Below are 17,611 nucleotides of genomic sequence, written 5' to 3' on the forward strand. Positions count from 1 at the left end.
TACTCCCAACCCTCTCTCTCTAATCTGAGGTAGTACAAATTCTTGAGCCTGCTCTCCTCTCATTTTAGTTAATGGGCAGCCTCACAGTAAGAAGGTCGTGGTTCACATCCTGGGTGCTCTCTGTGTGGGGGTTTGCATGTTCTCCGTGTCCCCATGAGTTTTCACCGGGTGCTCTGGTTTCCTCCGGCAGTCCAAAAACCGATACCTCGGCAGTGACATTCATGTCTCTGGTGGCTCTTACGCTATCCAGTGACCTCTTTGAGCCCAACACTGTCGGTAATGTAACCTGATGATCTGGACAGTGAGGACTCAACAAAGCAAGGGGATAGTGCAAAGTGCAGACGCGCTTTTATTAAAAACAATCAAAAGCAAAAACAGTGTCTAAAGTGTAGTGCAATCAAAAATGTCAACAAATAAACAAACTGTTAAAAACCAGTGAAAAAGGGGAGGTTAAAATCCAAAAGAGATCCTTTCAAAACCGAGGTTAAAACAATGGCTGGAAGCAATCCGCTTAAAAACAAAAAACAGCTGCTTTCTTTCTACTGGTGGCTCCCCTGCTTCTCCCTTCTGGGACCTGCATCAGGGGAGTCGCCCTACCTGCAGCTGTAAGTCTTTCAGGCCATGGTTCCGTTTGGCTACTGAGCAACCAGGGCGCTCACGCTGGGGCTTTCACCTCAAAGTCCCAGACTTCTGTGAACTTATGCGGCAAGCCAACCACCTGCTGGTCACTCCTGCTCATCACAAGCGCTCAGCAGGACCGACTAGAGCTCACTTCTCCCAGCTGTCTGCCAACACCAGTGAGTCTGCTCTCTCTCTCGCCCTCTCTCTCTCCCTCCCACTCACCTTCTCCCCCTCTAACCCTCTTCCTCTCTCTCCCTGGCTCTTTTGCTTCCAGCGTTTTCTTTCTCCTCTTAACCTCCGTTCACTCCAATCCTTTTTGTCTTTCTTCTCCCGCCGCACTCGAGCTCTTACTATATACAATGGAGACGTGGTTCAGGTGTGTGGCGATGAGCAGGTCCTGGCATCACTTACGAATGTGGACGATTCCTCACCCGTGAAACACCCGCCTCACGAATCACCCAAGAACCACTCCGGCCACACTACCACACCACCTCTTTAAGCCACGAGTACGACGATTATTTATTTAAAAACAGGCCTTTCCTTCTGAGCCGTGGACCCACTATACCACAAGGGGACGCCCACATAACACCTGGCTGCGGTGGATAGAGGGTCATTTCCAGAGGGTGGGACTGGACTGCATGTCCAACCAGGATCCTGAGCTGTTTTGTCGTGTCGTGGGTGCGACAGCACAGTGTACCCGGTGCATACCCCCCAACCTGACCTGATTGTTACATTCTATGTGCTCAGTCTACAATGGACAAGTGCTCTTCTCCAGGAATTATTCCTGCCTTGTGTCCAGTGCTTCTTTCAGACTTTTAACAGCTGCATTCATCATTTGTTCTACTTATTTTCTTAACTGGCTGCCAACTGACAATGAGAAAGCAAATGACAAAAGGGACACCAACTCCTACAAGACATCGAATAAGACATTTGGAAAGAAACAAAGAGGAAAAGAAATTCAAGATGGAGAATTACTCATCTCATTTAGTCCAAAATTTATGAACCAAAAGTGGCAGAATGAACACACAAACAAGTGATAAAATTAAATAGGAGTGTCTCTTGAACCAGCAAGGACTGGTTCTTATTGGGTTAGAACAGAAACAGGTAGCCATGGCTGCCTACCAGGGCCACTCTGCTCACCACTGCTCAAAGGGAAAAGTCCTCAGATTGGAAAGGCCGGGCTAGCGTTACACGGGATTATATACCAGTAATAAAAAACAGCGCTGGGCTACCAAATTTTTAAAACAGTACTATATCAGCATTACCAAAAAAAAGGTTATTTTAGTACATGTCAATGTACCTTAAACTGCTTTATACCGACTTAGACCGATAGAGGTCATTTTTGCTTAACTTCTCACTACATTCATAATGGATAACAGGTACAACACCCTAGTACCACTGATTTTAGAAAGGGTGCAAGGAGCAGGGAGTAGGCAGGCCAATTCAATACGCGTGGCGAGGCTGTGTCTGTGGAATTAGCTAAATTGAGCCAGCTAAGCATTGTTGCCTACTCGTCAATTCAGTTTACTAAAAGTGGGATGGACACGGCTGAAAGCACCAACTGTCCCCTCCTCGTTTATGAAGACAGCAGTCGAAGTGAGAAGTGTCAGTACTCGGTTTATAAGGCAGAAGAAAAAGGTGAATTCACAGACGTCAGCGCGCCTGTTTGGTGGCTGTTTTACAAGGCTGACCTACCAAATCACGTGGAAGTGTCGAATCTTGCCAATCATTTCTTCCCTTGCCCATCCCGATGTCTTACAGCAGTTCAGAACTTGACAGTTGTTAAATGTCATTTACCATAAAAAGAAGAAAAAAAATTGTTTGTCTTTCATGGTCATTTTATATGTATATATACACACACACACACACACACACACATATATATATATATATATATATATATATATATACAGTATATATATATATATATATATATACACTGTGGCGGATGGCTGGGGGCTTATGCCCAGCCGGGACACCTAGAAGCACCGGGAGGGGGCTTATACCTCCCTTGGGCCACGAGAGGGCAGCTTCCCTGGTCTGTATGTGGGCCACAGCAACCGAGCATGGAAGCTCAACAATACTGGGGCCCGTGGCCAGCACAAGGGGGCGCCCAGAGGATTGAGGAGTCCTGGATGGAAGCACTTCCGCAACACCAGGGAGTGCAGCCGGTAGGAATACCAGGGACACCCGGAGTGCTTCCAGGTGCTCATGTGGCACGTGCGCAGAAAAATCGTAAGGGCACCTGGAGCACATCCGAGTGGATATGAAAGAGGCCGCCTTCCTCCAGTCAAGAGCAGGAATCGGGAGGAAGAAGACAAAGCTCGGGACAGAGGAGCAGAGGCAGTGGAGGAAGGACCAGTGAGAGGCTCGGACTTTAGAGAGGTGCTTGGTGTGGGGGCACTGGGTTGTGTGCGGGACTGTAAATACTGTAAATAAACATGTGTGTTCGGGACTTCCTGTGTCTGTCTGTGTTGGTGTCCAAGCTTGTATACATATATACATATATACACACACACACATATATACATACACACACACAAAATATATATATATATATATACACACACACACACACACACGAAACTCAAACCGATTATGACAGCAGCAATCCAAGCAATCCAAGCTGTGAGATTTGAAACAAGATTACTGTTCACATGGCCAACTGTACGTTACATGCTCAAGAGTAAGCTCAGCGCACAGCTTGGTCATATTACAACCGGAGGGCCAAACTGACAATGTGGTATACAAAGAGATCCTTAACAAAAAATTATTGGTATATTTTCCCTCAGTTTAAAAAGGTTTAATTTTCTTCTTAATAAAAATTTTAAGGCAGTACTTCGCCGCTGCGAAGCGCGAGTATTTTGCTAGTATATACATATATATATACACACACACAAACATATACACATATATACACACACATATATATATATATAGACACACATACACATAAATATTTATTCAATCCTTTCAATATTGTACACAACTATCCTCGTGCAATATTACGCAAGCATATAAATATTTTAACCCTTCTATCATTATACAAATCCACAACTATACATTAAAATCAGCACATTATGTACATATTGTATTTTAACCCTTCCATTTTTTGTACAAATATATATTTCTGCATACAGTGAGATTACTATATTGAACAATTTAAGTTTTCATTGGTGTACAAATAAAACGTTTGTTAAAATTGACATTTCGGCTATATTTTCTTAATTAGTTACAGGATCAATTCAGGATTCAAGCCTTGATACTTTTTTTATATCTGGATATATCGTTCACTTCTAATATGCATTTCTAGCATTCTTTTTAAACTGATTTTTGCGATATTTTTGTAAAGGATGCGACTTAGCCCGAACGGGATTTGAACACGTGCCCCTGATGCACCTCGATGTTTTACAGTATGCGCAGTCCTCTGTATTTGCATGCTGACAGCGATTGGGCCTTTCAATTCTTGGTAGCAGAAACGGGTTGTGATTGGCTCAATCTTGCGATTCTTGGTAGTATGCCGCGCTTTGATTGCATGTTACCAACTATTACGATGAAAAACATTTTGTTATAATAAGATGCAGAAAAGAAAACTGTAGTGCCCCGTGTGAGGATCGAACTCACGACCTTCAGATTATGAGACTGACGCGCTACCTAATGCGCTAACAAGGCTCTTCTACTACAGAAGGTCTTGGCCGTGAGAGGTGCTGCAAAGAGGAATGGGTGAAACTGGCCAAGGATAGGTGTGCCAAGCTTGTGGCATCATACTCAAAAAGACTTGAGGCTGTAATTGCTGTCAAAGGTGCATCGACAAAGTATTGAGCAAAGGCTGTGAATACTTATGTACATGTGATTTCTCAGTTTTTTTATTTTTAATAAATTTGCAAAAACCTCAAGTAAATGTTTTTCAAGTTGTCATTATAGGGTGTTGTGTGTAAATTCTAAGGAAAAAAAATGAATTTAAACCATTTTGGAACAAGGCTGTGACATAACAAAATGTGGAAAAAGTGATGCGCTGTGAATACTTTCCGGATGCACTGTATATATATATATATATATATATATATATCTGTATACACACACACACACATATATATATATACAAGGTGTGATCAAAAAATACGGTGAATGTTTTAAAAAAGAAACGTTTATTGCATTAAAAGATTTACAACTACTAGTCCCCCTCAAAATACTCTCCTCCACTTCGAATGCACTTCTCCTAATGCTCCTGCCACTTTGCGGAGCAGTTCTGGAAGTTTTCGTTCAAGAGTGTCTTTAGTTGGGCTGCCGTGGCTGCCTGGATGTCCTCAATGGATTAAAAAACGTTTGCCTTTCACGGTCATATTCAATTTAGGGAACAGCCAGAAGTCGCACAGTGACAGATCTGGTGAATAAGGTGGATGTGGACACAGTGTAATGTTTTTACTCAACAGAAATTGTTGTACTAGAAGGGATGTGTGGCAAGGAGCGCTGTCATGGTGAAGAATGAAACCGTTTCAATGTTTTCCTTGGTTATTGATGTTGAAGGATGTCCTGATCTTTTCTCGTCTTCAATTGAGTCAGATCCATTACAAAATCAATCAAACCACTTGTAAAAAGTCTTAATTGTTGGTGCAGTGTCACCATAAACCGATTTTAACATCTGATGGGTTTCCTGAGATTTTTTCAATTTGAAACAAAATTTCATGTTGATGCGTTGCTCGATATCCATTATTAAGGACAAACTTGAAAAACACACTTGAACTCATCAGTGGCTCACAAATGACTAACAGCATCAAGTCACAAACTCTGTTCTAGGATGGTCCTGTCAGAACCTGCATTAAATAGTTTTGTGTTGCTCTCGGATGGTGCTCTGCATCAACATTCACCGTACTTTTTGATCACACCTCGTATATATATATATATATACACACATACATACTGCATATATATATACAGTATATACACTGTGGCGGATGGCTGGGGGCTTATGCCCGGCCTGGACACCTAGAAGCACCGGGAGGGGGCTTATACCTCCCTTGGGCCATGAATAGGCAACTGCCCTGGTCTGTATGTGGGCCACAGGAACCGAGCATGGAAGCTCAACACCACTGGGGCCCGTGGCCACCACAAGTGGGCGCCCGGGGGAATGAGGAGTCCTGTATGGCAGCACTTCTGTAACACCAGGGAGTGCTGCCGGAAGGAATACCAGGGACACCCGGATATGCACACACACACACACACACACACACACATATATATATATATATATACACACATACATATATATGTATACACATACACACATATACATATATACACACATACACATATATATACACACACATAAATATTTATTCAGTCCTTTCAATATTGTACACAACTATCCTCGTGCAATATTACGCAAGTATATAAATATTTTAACCCTTCTATTATTATACAAATCCACAACTATACATTAAAATCAGCACATTATGTACATATTGTATTTTAACCCTTCCATTTTTTGTACAAATATATATTTCTGCATACAGTGAGATTACTATATCCAACAATTTAAGTTTTCATTGGTGTACAAATAAAACGTTCGTTAAAATTGACATTTCGGCTATATTTTCTTAATTAGATACAGGATCAATTCAGGACTCAAGCCTTGATGCTTTGTTTATATCTGGATACATTGTTCTCTTCTAATATGCATTTCTAGCATTCTTTTTAAACTGATTTTTGCGATATTTTTGTAAAGGATGCGACCTAGCCCGAACGGGATTTGAACATGGGCCCCTGATGCACCTCGATGTTTTACAGTATGCATGCAGTCAGCGATCGGGCCTTTCAATTCTTGGTAGCAGAAACGGGTTGTGATTGGCTCAATCTTGCGATTCTTGGTAGCATGCCGCGCTTTGATTGCATGTTACCAACTATTACGATGAAAAACATTTTGTTATAATAAGATGCAGAAAAGAAAACTGTACTGCCCCGTGTGAGGATCGAACTCACGACCTTCAGATTATGAGACTGACGCGCTACCTACTGCGCTAACGAGGCTCTTCTACTACAGAAGGTCTTGGCCGTGAGAGGTGCTGCAAAGAGGAATGGGTGAAACTGGCCAAGGATAGGTGTGCCAAGCTTGTGGCATCATATTCAAAAAGACTTGAGGCTATAATTGCTGTCAAAGGTGCATCGACAAAGTATTGAGCAAAGGCTGTGAATACTTATGTACATGTGATTTCTCAGTTTTTTTATTTTTAATAAATTTGCAAAAACCTCAAGTAAATGTTTTTCAAGTTGTCATTATAGGGTGTTGTGTGTAGAATTCTAAGGAAAAAAATGAATTTAAACCATTTTGGAACAAGGCTGTGACATAACAAAATGTGGAAAAAGTGATGCGCTGTGAATACTTTCCGGATGCACTGTATATATATATATATATATATATATATATATATATATATCTGTATACACACACACACACACACATATATATATATATACAAGGTGTGATCAAAAAATACGGTGAATGTTTTAAAAAAGAAACGTTTATTGCAGTAAAAGATTTACAACTACTAGTCACCCTCAAAATACTCTCCTCCACTTCGAATGCACTTCTCCTAATGCTCCTGCCAATTTGCGGAGCAGTTCTGGAAGTTTTCATTCAAGAGTGTCTTTAGTTGGGCTGCTGTGGCTGCCTGGATGTCCTCAATGGATTGAAATTGTTTGTTTTTCACGGTCATATTCAATTTAGGGAACAGCCAGAAGTCGCACAGTGACAGATCTGGTGAATAAGGTGGATGTGGACACAGTGTAATGTTTTTACTCAACAGAAATTGTTGTACTAGAAGGGATGTGTGGCAAGGAGCGTTGTCATGGTGAAGAATGAAACCATTTCAATGTTTTCCTTGGTTATTGATGTTGAAGGACGTCCTGATCTTTTCTCGTCTTCAATTGAGTCACATCCATTACAAAATCAATCAAACCACTTGTAAAAAGTCTTAATTGTTGGTGCAATGTCACCATAAACCGATTTGAACATCTGATGGGTTTCCTGAGATTTTTTCAATTTGAAACAAAATTTCATGTTGATGCTTTGCTCGATATCCATTATTAAGGACAAACTTAAAAAACACACTTGAACTCATCAGTGGCTCACAAATAACTAACAACATCAAGTCACAAACTCTGTTCTAGGATGGTCCTGTCAGAACCTGCATTAAATAGTTTTGTGTTGCTCTCGGATGGTGCTCTGCATCAACATTCACCGTACTTTTTGATCACACCTTGTAAATATATATATATATATATATACATATATATATATACACACACACACACATACATACTGTATATATATACAGTATATACACTGTGGCGGATGGCTGGGGGCTTATGCCCGGCCGGGACACCTAGAAGCACCGGGAGGGGGCTTATACCTCCCTTGGGCCATGAATAGGCAGCTGCCCTGGTCTGTATGTGGGCCACAGGAACCGAGCATGGAAGCTCAACACCACTGGGGCCCGTGGCCACCACAAGTGGGCGCCCAGAGGAATGAGGAGTCCTGTATGGCAGCACTTCTGTAACACCAGGGAGTGCTGCCGGAAGGAATACCAGGGACACCCGGATATGCACACACACACACACATATATATATACATATATACACACATACATATATATATACACACATACACATATATATTCACACACATAAATATTTATTCAGTCCTTTCAATATTGTACACAACTATCCTCATGCAATATTACGCAAGTATATAAATATTTTAACCCTTCTATTATTATACAAATCCTCAACTATACATTAAAATCAGCACATTATGTACATATTGTATTTTAACCCTTCCATTTTTGTACAAATTATACAAATCCACAACTATACATTAAAATCAGCACATTATGTACATATTGTATTTTAACCCTTCCATTTTTTGTACAAATATATATTTCTGCATACAGTGAGATTACTATATCCAACAATTTAAGTTTTCATTGGTGTACAAATAAAACGTTCGTTAAAATTGACATTTCGGCTATATTTTCTTAATTAGATACAGGATCAATTCAGGATTCAAGCCTTGATGCTTTGTTTATATCTGGATACATTGTTCACTTCTAATATGCATTTCTAGCATTCTTTTTAAACTGATTTTTGCGATATTTTTGTAAAGGATGCGACCTAGCCCGAACGGGTTTTGAACACGGGCCCCTGATGCACCTCGATGTTTTACAGTATGCGCAGTCCTCTGTATTTGCATTCTGACAGCGATCGGGCCTTTCAAGTCTTGGTAGCAGAAACGGGCTTCGATTGGCTCAATCTTGCGATTCTTGGTAGTATGCCGCGCTTTGATTGCACGTTACCAACAACTACCACGAAAAACATTTTGTTATAATAAGATGCAGAAAAGAAAACTGTAGTGCCCCGTGTGAGGATCGAACTCACGACCTTCAGATTATGAGACTGACGCGCTACCTACTGCGCTAACGAGGCTCTTGCATTACAAAAGGTCTTGGCCGCTTTTTAAACGCGACGACGTGGCTTTGCGGCCTATTAAAAAAAATGGCAGCTTCACGTTTCTAATCCTTCATACTGTGTCACAGTAGCGCCACCTATCGCTACGATTATCAAACTACCGCCTTGCAGACTCCAAATATTTCATTTCCCGCAAGCACCCTAAGCAAACAGTGTGCGACTTTCACTTGGGGTGAATTTACGCCTTTATAATGCCTCACTCGGGATTCTCTTTTTATCATTAACAAAGTATTTTTTTCTTCTTTCTAGTCATCCTGGTTTGTGTTTATGAGCGAGTTTTTTGTTTGTCATAATGGATTTACTGAGCTTCTGTAAAAAGCCAATCCCCAGACCTGTGGCGTGAAGTTCGTGAACTGCACGCTACTTTTAACGGCCTGTCGTGCCAGTCCATTTTCTGAAACCGCTTATCCGTACGTGATTTTTGAGCTTAAGTTAATTCGGTCATAGCCCCTCCGAGCCCGCATAAGCCTGGCCTTTATTGAAGGCACGGTGACTGTACTGAACAAGTTGTTGTTGAAACCCGACGACAGTCTTCTACTCAGTGACAGGGCAGATGACGCTTTACTGATAGGAAAAGAGATGGTGGAGTGTCAGACCAATTGACCAAAAGCGGTGAAGGAAAGCCGACTTGTACTATTCTCAGTATGAGCAGATGCATTACAAATGTTTTTGCATGTCTTCCTTACGTTCTGGTAACCCGTTTCGTCAGATTAAGCTCTTTTTTCATCATTCTCACACCCACGTAACCAGTCTCTCTTTGAAATTCACCGTTTTGGACATTCGGCCACCGTGTTGCGTAGTTACAAAAATTCCGAGCGCTCTACCCGTGCTTTGGGGCGTGTCCCCAAATCTGACGTCACTTTCATCACGCGGCACTCGCGCCCAGCATAAAACTAGATATAAAAGTAAAATATGATGACGAACGTTACCGTACGTGTTATAAGCCAGGCTTAATGCAAGACACCACACTCTCCTGTCCAACAAAATTATACATATTAACGAAAGTAGTGTTTTTTCACATTTACAACCTTTAAAAAGACGACAAAACTAAACATAACCCAAACAAGTACGTGCAACAAAAGCGTACAAATAACGATGGTAAAATTAAAATAGCGAAAACCCGTTTAAATGATACAAGACGCAAGAAAAACTGGCACAGTTTTAAATTGTGTCTCCCAGGCAGTTCATGAGGCAACATTATTTTCAAAATGTCTCCATGCTAATCAGTGTGCACAATCTCCGTCATCATCTTTTCCCTCTTTTGTGTGGGGTCGATGTGCCTTATCAACCTTCTCCAGACCGCTCCGTACTGCACCTTCACGCAACTCAAGCCATTTTCTTGAAGATCTTTTACTTTATCCATCCTCCTCCACTTTGACTTCCCTCTGCTTCTCTTCTCCTGTAGTTCCATTCCCATCACTCTTTTCACACCACATCTTCATTGTCTCTCTTCATCACATCAAACTTGGTGCCGGTCCCAAGTCCGGATAAATAGAAAGGGTTATTGTCAATAAGTGCATCCGGTTGTAAAAGTTTAGCTAAAACGTTAATGATGGAATCACTCCAATCAGCTTCGGAAAATCTGTGCTTTAAAAACCCTTCGGTAATCGGGGGTCCCGTTAGTGTGCGTGTGGGTTTCACACAGGCTTCTAAAATAAAATTAGCTACGTAGAACGCGGTGCCGATATTCATACACTTTGCGGTTTTGTCCCGACCTGCAGTCTCTTGAATGATTTTCGAAGTTTAAGCAAATATCAGCTGAATCGGCCATCGTTTCACGTGCACCATGAGTGGGGTTGCGATACCCGATTGCATTTTAGGATTGGGCTGTCGTGCGATCGGCCCGAAATTTCAGTCGGCTGCCTTGAAGTGTGGAGTCTCAGGAGTCGATTTCCGGATGTCGCTATAAAATTGAATTTTACGTTTTTGCGGCGATCTTTTATGATATACTGGGTGTTGCCATTGTCACGTTCATTTTCACATTTGATTTCAAAAACCTAAATCTCATAAGCATCACACATACAACTACATGGCTAATGACAAAAGCATCTTAGGAAACCTTTACTGTAAAAATAAATAAATAAATAAAAAATAAACACATAACGGTAAACTGGACTGACTACGGACGTCCAATTTTCTCGGCAAAAACTGGCAGCCCGTTTTGTTCGCGCCTCAAACCCCGCACGTCCACTCACGTCTTTTCATTTCTTTTTTCTTTTCTTTGTTCATTTAGAGCACATTACAGCAAGAGGTGGCTTGGCGTTATAGACATTTTCAGAAGCCTGTGACCATCATGATTTTTGAACGGGTAAAATTGCGCAGGGGCCATCGTGTACACTTACGAGTCTGAGCATCCACATCGTGGCATGTCAATCGGACCGTAAGTGTCCGTACAGTTTTAAGTACATACGACCGGTGGCCCTGTAGTACTGTTTGTGTGACCGCTTGCCTACGATTTCTAAAAATTACACAGTGTACACCTGCAGGTCTAGATTAACCATTAACCAAAATAAGCACGTGCTTACGGCATCAATTTCATACATATATATATAAACAACAATAAAATTAACAATAAAATAGTAATAATAGGGGTTCATGATATTGTAGCGACGGGCGGCACTTAAGTCCCGGGAGGCTCTGCGGTGCTGCACCTAAAATTAAGACTGTTCTGATTTTTTTTACTTTGGAATTCAAACAATTGTGTTTAATGTTGGTTTATACCTTTTGCAATGGGAATGTTTTATTGAAGTTTAAAGGCTGGTTGGGGTTGAGTTTGCCTACCACCACTAACCGATGCTGCCTGTTGTACGAGTCCCTGTATCAGAACTAAAGAAACTGCGTCACTTAATATTGCTGTTAATACATCTTTTATTACAAAATTAACAGTATTATGAAAAGAGAGAAGAAAAGGTGTTTTCTTGATAAATCGAGCGTTTTTGTTTGTCACATAAATTAGAAATTAGAATCTGGGGGGCACCAACATTTTAGGTCTTGTAAAGGTCTTAATCCGGCCCTGTTGAATGGAATTAGTGCGCGTGTTGTACACTGGAATATAAAATAAATCCACTACAGTGAACGCGGTTGGAATATTCAGTGGATGAATCGCATCTGACACTTATGTATAGCAAATGCAACGCCACTGCCCAGCATTAGAGAACTAACAGTTTTCATAGGACACGCGCACCGCCACAGCGCGCGTCAGGCACCAACATGGCCGTTCGTCTTTTTCCGTCGACGCTTGTGTAGTACGAGTGGGGTTGCGATGCCCGTTTTCATCTTCCGATTGGGGTATAGTGCGATCGGGTTGAATTTCTGTCATGTCACAAATTTCGAGATGCATATTGGGAATTTTCAGTCAGCTGTCTTATATAGCGTGAGCAGTCTCGCTAGTTGATTTTCTGATGTTGCTATATATATTGCGTACACTGGGTGTTGCCGTTGTCGTGCTCACCAGGGTTGGAAGCGCCACATAAAATTTCCTATTGGCAGATTTATCGTATGATTTAAAACTGCAAATGGTGCAGCTGAAACAGGTTATACAAATTGGAGTTCCCACATTAAATGACAAAAAACTACATATGTACAATAATGCAATAGTAATAACAGAGGTTAAAGATACTTATTAATCTTGGGATTACAAGATTAGAATCTTGTAAGTGCCACATGGTCCACCGAGGATCACGTGGTCGTTCTGTCGTGGTCATCAGTGTTGCTACTCTAACGTTTATGAAAAACATACCATGTAATGAAATAAACACAGAAAAACGGACGTTTAATACTGTATACAAGGAATTTTCTAATTAAATAAAACAACGGGCGGCACGGTGTTCGCTTCCCGGGTCCTCCCTGCGTGGAGTTTGCATGTTCTCCCTGTGACTGCGTGGGTTTCTTCCCAAGACAAAGGACATGCAGGTTAGGTGCATTGGCGATATTAAATTGTCCCTTGTGTGTGCTTGGTGTGTGTGTGTGCGTGCCCTGCGGTGGGCTGGCGCCCTTCCCCGGGTTTGTTTCGGCCTTGCGCCCTGTGTTGGCTGGGATTGGCTCCAGCAGACCCCCGTGACCCTGCAGTTAGGATATGGCGGATCTGTCTGCCAAATAAATCAATGTGGCAAAAAACTATCATTCTTTAAATTCAAGCTTGGGAGCAGAGCATTAAACAGGACTCGTCCTCACTCAAGTCAACACCTTTTACTTTAAATTTTCCTGTTTGTACTTTTTCAGTTTCTCACAACATCGTTTATGACCCTGTCCTTCTTTAATGTCCTCGGTGACAGATTTTGGCGACTTCCAAGTGTAGCAGTTGATATTTAATGACCTCTTTTGGTATCAGCACAAGGCTGAGACATTATGGCAAGTGCGCTATGCAAGATGTGACGTCAAGGCACACTTCGCCAATCACAATCACCAAAATACGGTCATTTGATTATGCACAAACAATTTAGAGATGCGCAGAGTTGGTAAGTTTTTAGATGTACAAACAATAAATTTATGTAATAAACCGTAGTTCAAGAATTTTACTAAAAGAAATACATGATTGTGATGAAAAAACAAACATACGACTCACGAGACAAAACACAGAAACGGACAGAAACATCAAAAACATAGGGGCGGTAACACTATTGGTCAAGTCGGCTGTCCTGTTCAGTCGTCCACTGCGAGGGAGTGCAGCTCTTATATACAAAAGCACCAACAATTTTTAAGTGTCTTAATCCGACCCTGCTCTTCATTTTAATTTCAAAATCTAAATATCATATAGCACCACGCATACGACTACCTGGTCAATGACGAGAGCATTTTAGGAAACCTTTACTGGAAAAAAAAACAACTGCTAATTACACAGACTTTGCACCTCCAATTCTCTGCACAACAACAGGTAGACCGTACTGTCTGCGCCCCGACCATCCGCGTGTCCAGTTATGCTTTTCCTTTTTTACTCCATTTTTTATCGAAATCAACAAGATGAAACTTTACATATGCCTTACCAAAAACGAAGCACGAATAATGTTTAAAATCATTTGCAAGACGGACAACAGGTAAACATGCAGCCTGCACTTAATGACGTTTTGCACAAATCTTCCTCAATTAACAATAACACGAACTTTTACTTTAAATATATACAAAAAAACTCACTTTTATCTTCTTTCTGCGTCTGGTTCGTGTCGCGTACTCAAACTTTCGCTGTAAACCGGCAGTTCCTTAGCTGCAAACTGATGTATCGTAGATTAACGTAGTCCAAAGCTTAAGTCTGCCATTTCGAGCGGATGTCAAATGCAACAAGTGTCGTCACTTTTGCGCTTTTCATCTTCAATCTTTTCTCGAATTTTCTCTTGGCTTGACAGTCAAAGTAGTGGCGCGCAGCAAGTCAACAAGTTTAGCCCCGCCCATTGTGCGCTCACCCAGCCAATTAGCGCGGCGTCTTGAAATGTTGCCTGTCTGCGCGGCAAACGCTGCGCGGTTTTTAGAACTCGCGGTCACGCGGCTACTCGCCCTGCGCAGTTTTATCGCTGGTCGTAAATGTGCTCAGCCTGCACGAGTGCATTCGGTCCGGGGTTGGATTAGTCATTAAGCAAAATAAGCACGTGCTTAGGGCAGCGAGAGATTCTTTGAGGGGGTGGGCGCAGAAATTCTCCATTGGTACAAAACTGCAAATAGTGCAGACGAGCTAGCTTCTACAAAAAGAGACTCCCACATTAAGTGAAAAATTACGTACGTATACAGTCGTGGCCAAAAGTTCTGAGAATGACCCAAGTGTTGGTTTTCACAAAGATTGCTGCTTCAGTGTTTTTAGATCTTTTTGTCAGATATTTCTATAGAATACTGAAGTAGAATTACAAACACTTTATACGTTTCAAAGGCTTTTATTGACAATTACATTCAGTGTACGCAAAGAGTCAATACTGTATTTGCAGTGTTGGCTGTTCTTTCTTTTTGAAGACCACTTCACCCTGGCAGGCTGGTAATCAACTTCTGAGCCAAATCTTGACTGACTGCCCCCCATTCTTGCATCATCATTACTGAGTTTGTCAGAAATGATGGGTTTTTGTTTGTCCACCCGCCTCTTGAGGATTGACCACAAGTTCTCAACGGGGAGTTTCCTGGCCATGGACCCCAAATTTCGATCTTTTGTTCCCCGAGCCACTCAGTTCTCACTTTTGCCTTATGGCCATTTGCTCCATCATGCTGGATTGTCCATCATTGGTCACCAAACTGTTGTTGGATGGCTGGGAGAAGTTGCTCTCAGAGGATGTTTTGGCTACACAATGCCCTTTCTCATAGTGTCATTGTTGTCACGTGCACACTAACTGCAGTTTCGACGCAATGCATTTTGGGAACGGTGATGGCGACATCAGGAAATCGCCCGATGAGACCGTTCACACCACAAGACAACGGACTTGTTCGGATTCTTCTGATCATTTGACAGCCCAATTGTAAGATGCCAATGGGCATCAGAGCCCAACTCATACTGCGTTAGAAATTTGGGCTGACTCAGAAGATAGATAGACAGATAGATAGATAGATAGATAGATAGATAGATAGATAGATAGATAGATAGATAGATAGATAGATAGATATGAAAGGCACTATATACCAGATAGATAGATAGATAGATAGATAAATAGATGTGAAAGGCACTATATAATTAATAGATAGATAGATAGATACTTTATTAATCCCAAGGGGAAATTCACATAATCCAGCAGCAGTATACTGATACAAAAAACAATATTAAATTAAAGAGTAATAAAAATGCATGTAAAAGCAGACAATAACTTTGAGTAATGTTAGCATTTACTCTCCCGGGTGGAATTGAAGAGTCGCATAGTGTGGGGGAGGAACGATCTCCTCAGTCTGTCAGTGGAGCAGGACGGTGACAAAAGTCTGTCACTGAAGCTACTCCTCTGTCTGGAGATGACACTGTTCAGTGGATGCAGTCATATTAGACGACTTTTTAGTTAAATCAGTTTAAGACTGTAAATTAGGCAAAAATAAATCACAGTGTATGCCGGTAGAGAACCAATAGTTTGTTGCTCTTTAAGGTTGCTCGAGGCCCTTAAAAAGGACAGAAGTGACTTGCGACTTTCCAAACTTGCCATTTTTCTAGGCTCCCCTGCAGCTGGCTTTCAAACTTCTCATTTACATGCTGGAATGCCATCTCATAGTGGTGGTGAATCATCCCCTGGCAGATGCAACTTGTCAGTGCTGTTACAATACCATAAAGCTTATGGCACATTCTGCGACGTCTGCTCAGAGGAGATGTCGGACTTGGCAGTTGATGTCAATTTACACAATGAAAAATTGCTGAGCTTGTCAAATGACGTGACCACATGGCAACTTTCCAGCACACTTCAAAGACTTGCATGATCGATCTTTTTGCTGACCGCCAATAGCGTGCTGCCTGTCAGAGCTGGTGTTGAACGAAGGGTTAACAGGTATGGCGAGTTCAGCCGCAATCTCTGCTCCCAATTCTGTTGAGGTACATAAAACATGAGACATCAGTCATCAGCCGCTCTTTGGATTTTGTCAAGGTGAGTGGGTATGTCGGACTGCGAGAGTGGCCTTCATGGAAGTGTGCTCCCGGGTGCCTCTGGCTCACTAAGATTATGCAAATGAAGTCAGCGACTAAAATTTAAAAAGTCGTCTAATATGACGTGGCTTTAACCTGATTTTAAAGTGTATTTTCAGAGACGCTCCATGATTTTTGATGTTCAAGTTCCCAGGAGGTTCAAAGGGTTAAGCAGCCATATGAACATCAAGAGGCCTTACCTCATAAACAGGCATTGCATTTATTATTTTACTTGGGGCGTCTCTTTCTGCCATCTTGTATAGGATCCATACAAATTCAACGTACGAGGGGGGTACCCAAAATAAGGGGAAATGGTAAAAAAAAAAATGTTTAATAATTTTTACATACTGAAACTTTAGTCTCCTTCAAAGTCCTCTCCATGTAAATGAATGCACTTGTCCCAAAGGTTTTCCCACCTGGTGGAAACATTTTTGGAATTGCTGAAGATTAATGTTGTCCAAGGCCAACAAATTAAAATGAAGTTATGAGAAAGCCATGTTACAGTCATGCGTTTTCAGCAGTATCAGCCCGGCGAATTGTATCAGTCAGCTATTCCAGATTTGAGGAGCATAACAGCAGAAGGCCGCCCGCCTCACCACTTCTGTTAAGTTTAGCTCTTAGAATTCTAAGCAGAACCTCATGAACATCCAGCGCCACTGCGAGTGGCAGCTATTCCAGCAGCTCCGTTTACAAGTTTTTCTTTTTACCTTTTTTCTCTATTTTTCTCTATTTCACTGATCACTCCTACCACTTTCTTTATGTGGACTCGTTCCCTGGACACTTTTTATTACTTGGAGATGGATGTTTACATGCAGAGACTCATCTATTCAAGTAGTCAACTTCAAGTGCTGAGAACAAATGCCCGCGCCGGTGTGCTTCATTCCCTATTTACCTGACGAGGT

The 17,611-nt window shown here is 41.6% G+C and overlaps 3 non-coding genes across 3 annotated transcripts; all 3 read right to left on the reverse strand.

The window, feature by feature from the left end:
• Window positions 1–4,220: 4,220 nt before the first annotated feature.
• Window positions 4,221–4,293, reverse strand: trnam-cau. Its single transcript has one exon. It is a non-coding gene; the product is annotated as a tRNA-Met (tRNA).
• Window positions 4,294–6,575: 2,282 nt separating this feature from the next.
• trnam-cau lies at window positions 6,576–6,648 on the reverse strand. The gene has a single exon. It is a non-coding gene; the product is annotated as a tRNA-Met (tRNA).
• Window positions 6,649–9,030: 2,382 nt separating this feature from the next.
• On the reverse strand, window positions 9,031–9,103 carry trnam-cau. Its single transcript has one exon. It is a non-coding gene; the product is annotated as a tRNA-Met (tRNA).
• Between the last annotated feature and the right edge of the window lie 8,508 nt (window positions 9,104–17,611).

This window comes from Polypterus senegalus, chromosome 6 (genome assembly GCF_016835505.1).
Source record: "Polypterus senegalus isolate Bchr_013 chromosome 6, ASM1683550v1, whole genome shotgun sequence".
Classification (NCBI taxonomy): domain Eukaryota; kingdom Metazoa; phylum Chordata; class Cladistia; order Polypteriformes; family Polypteridae; genus Polypterus; species Polypterus senegalus.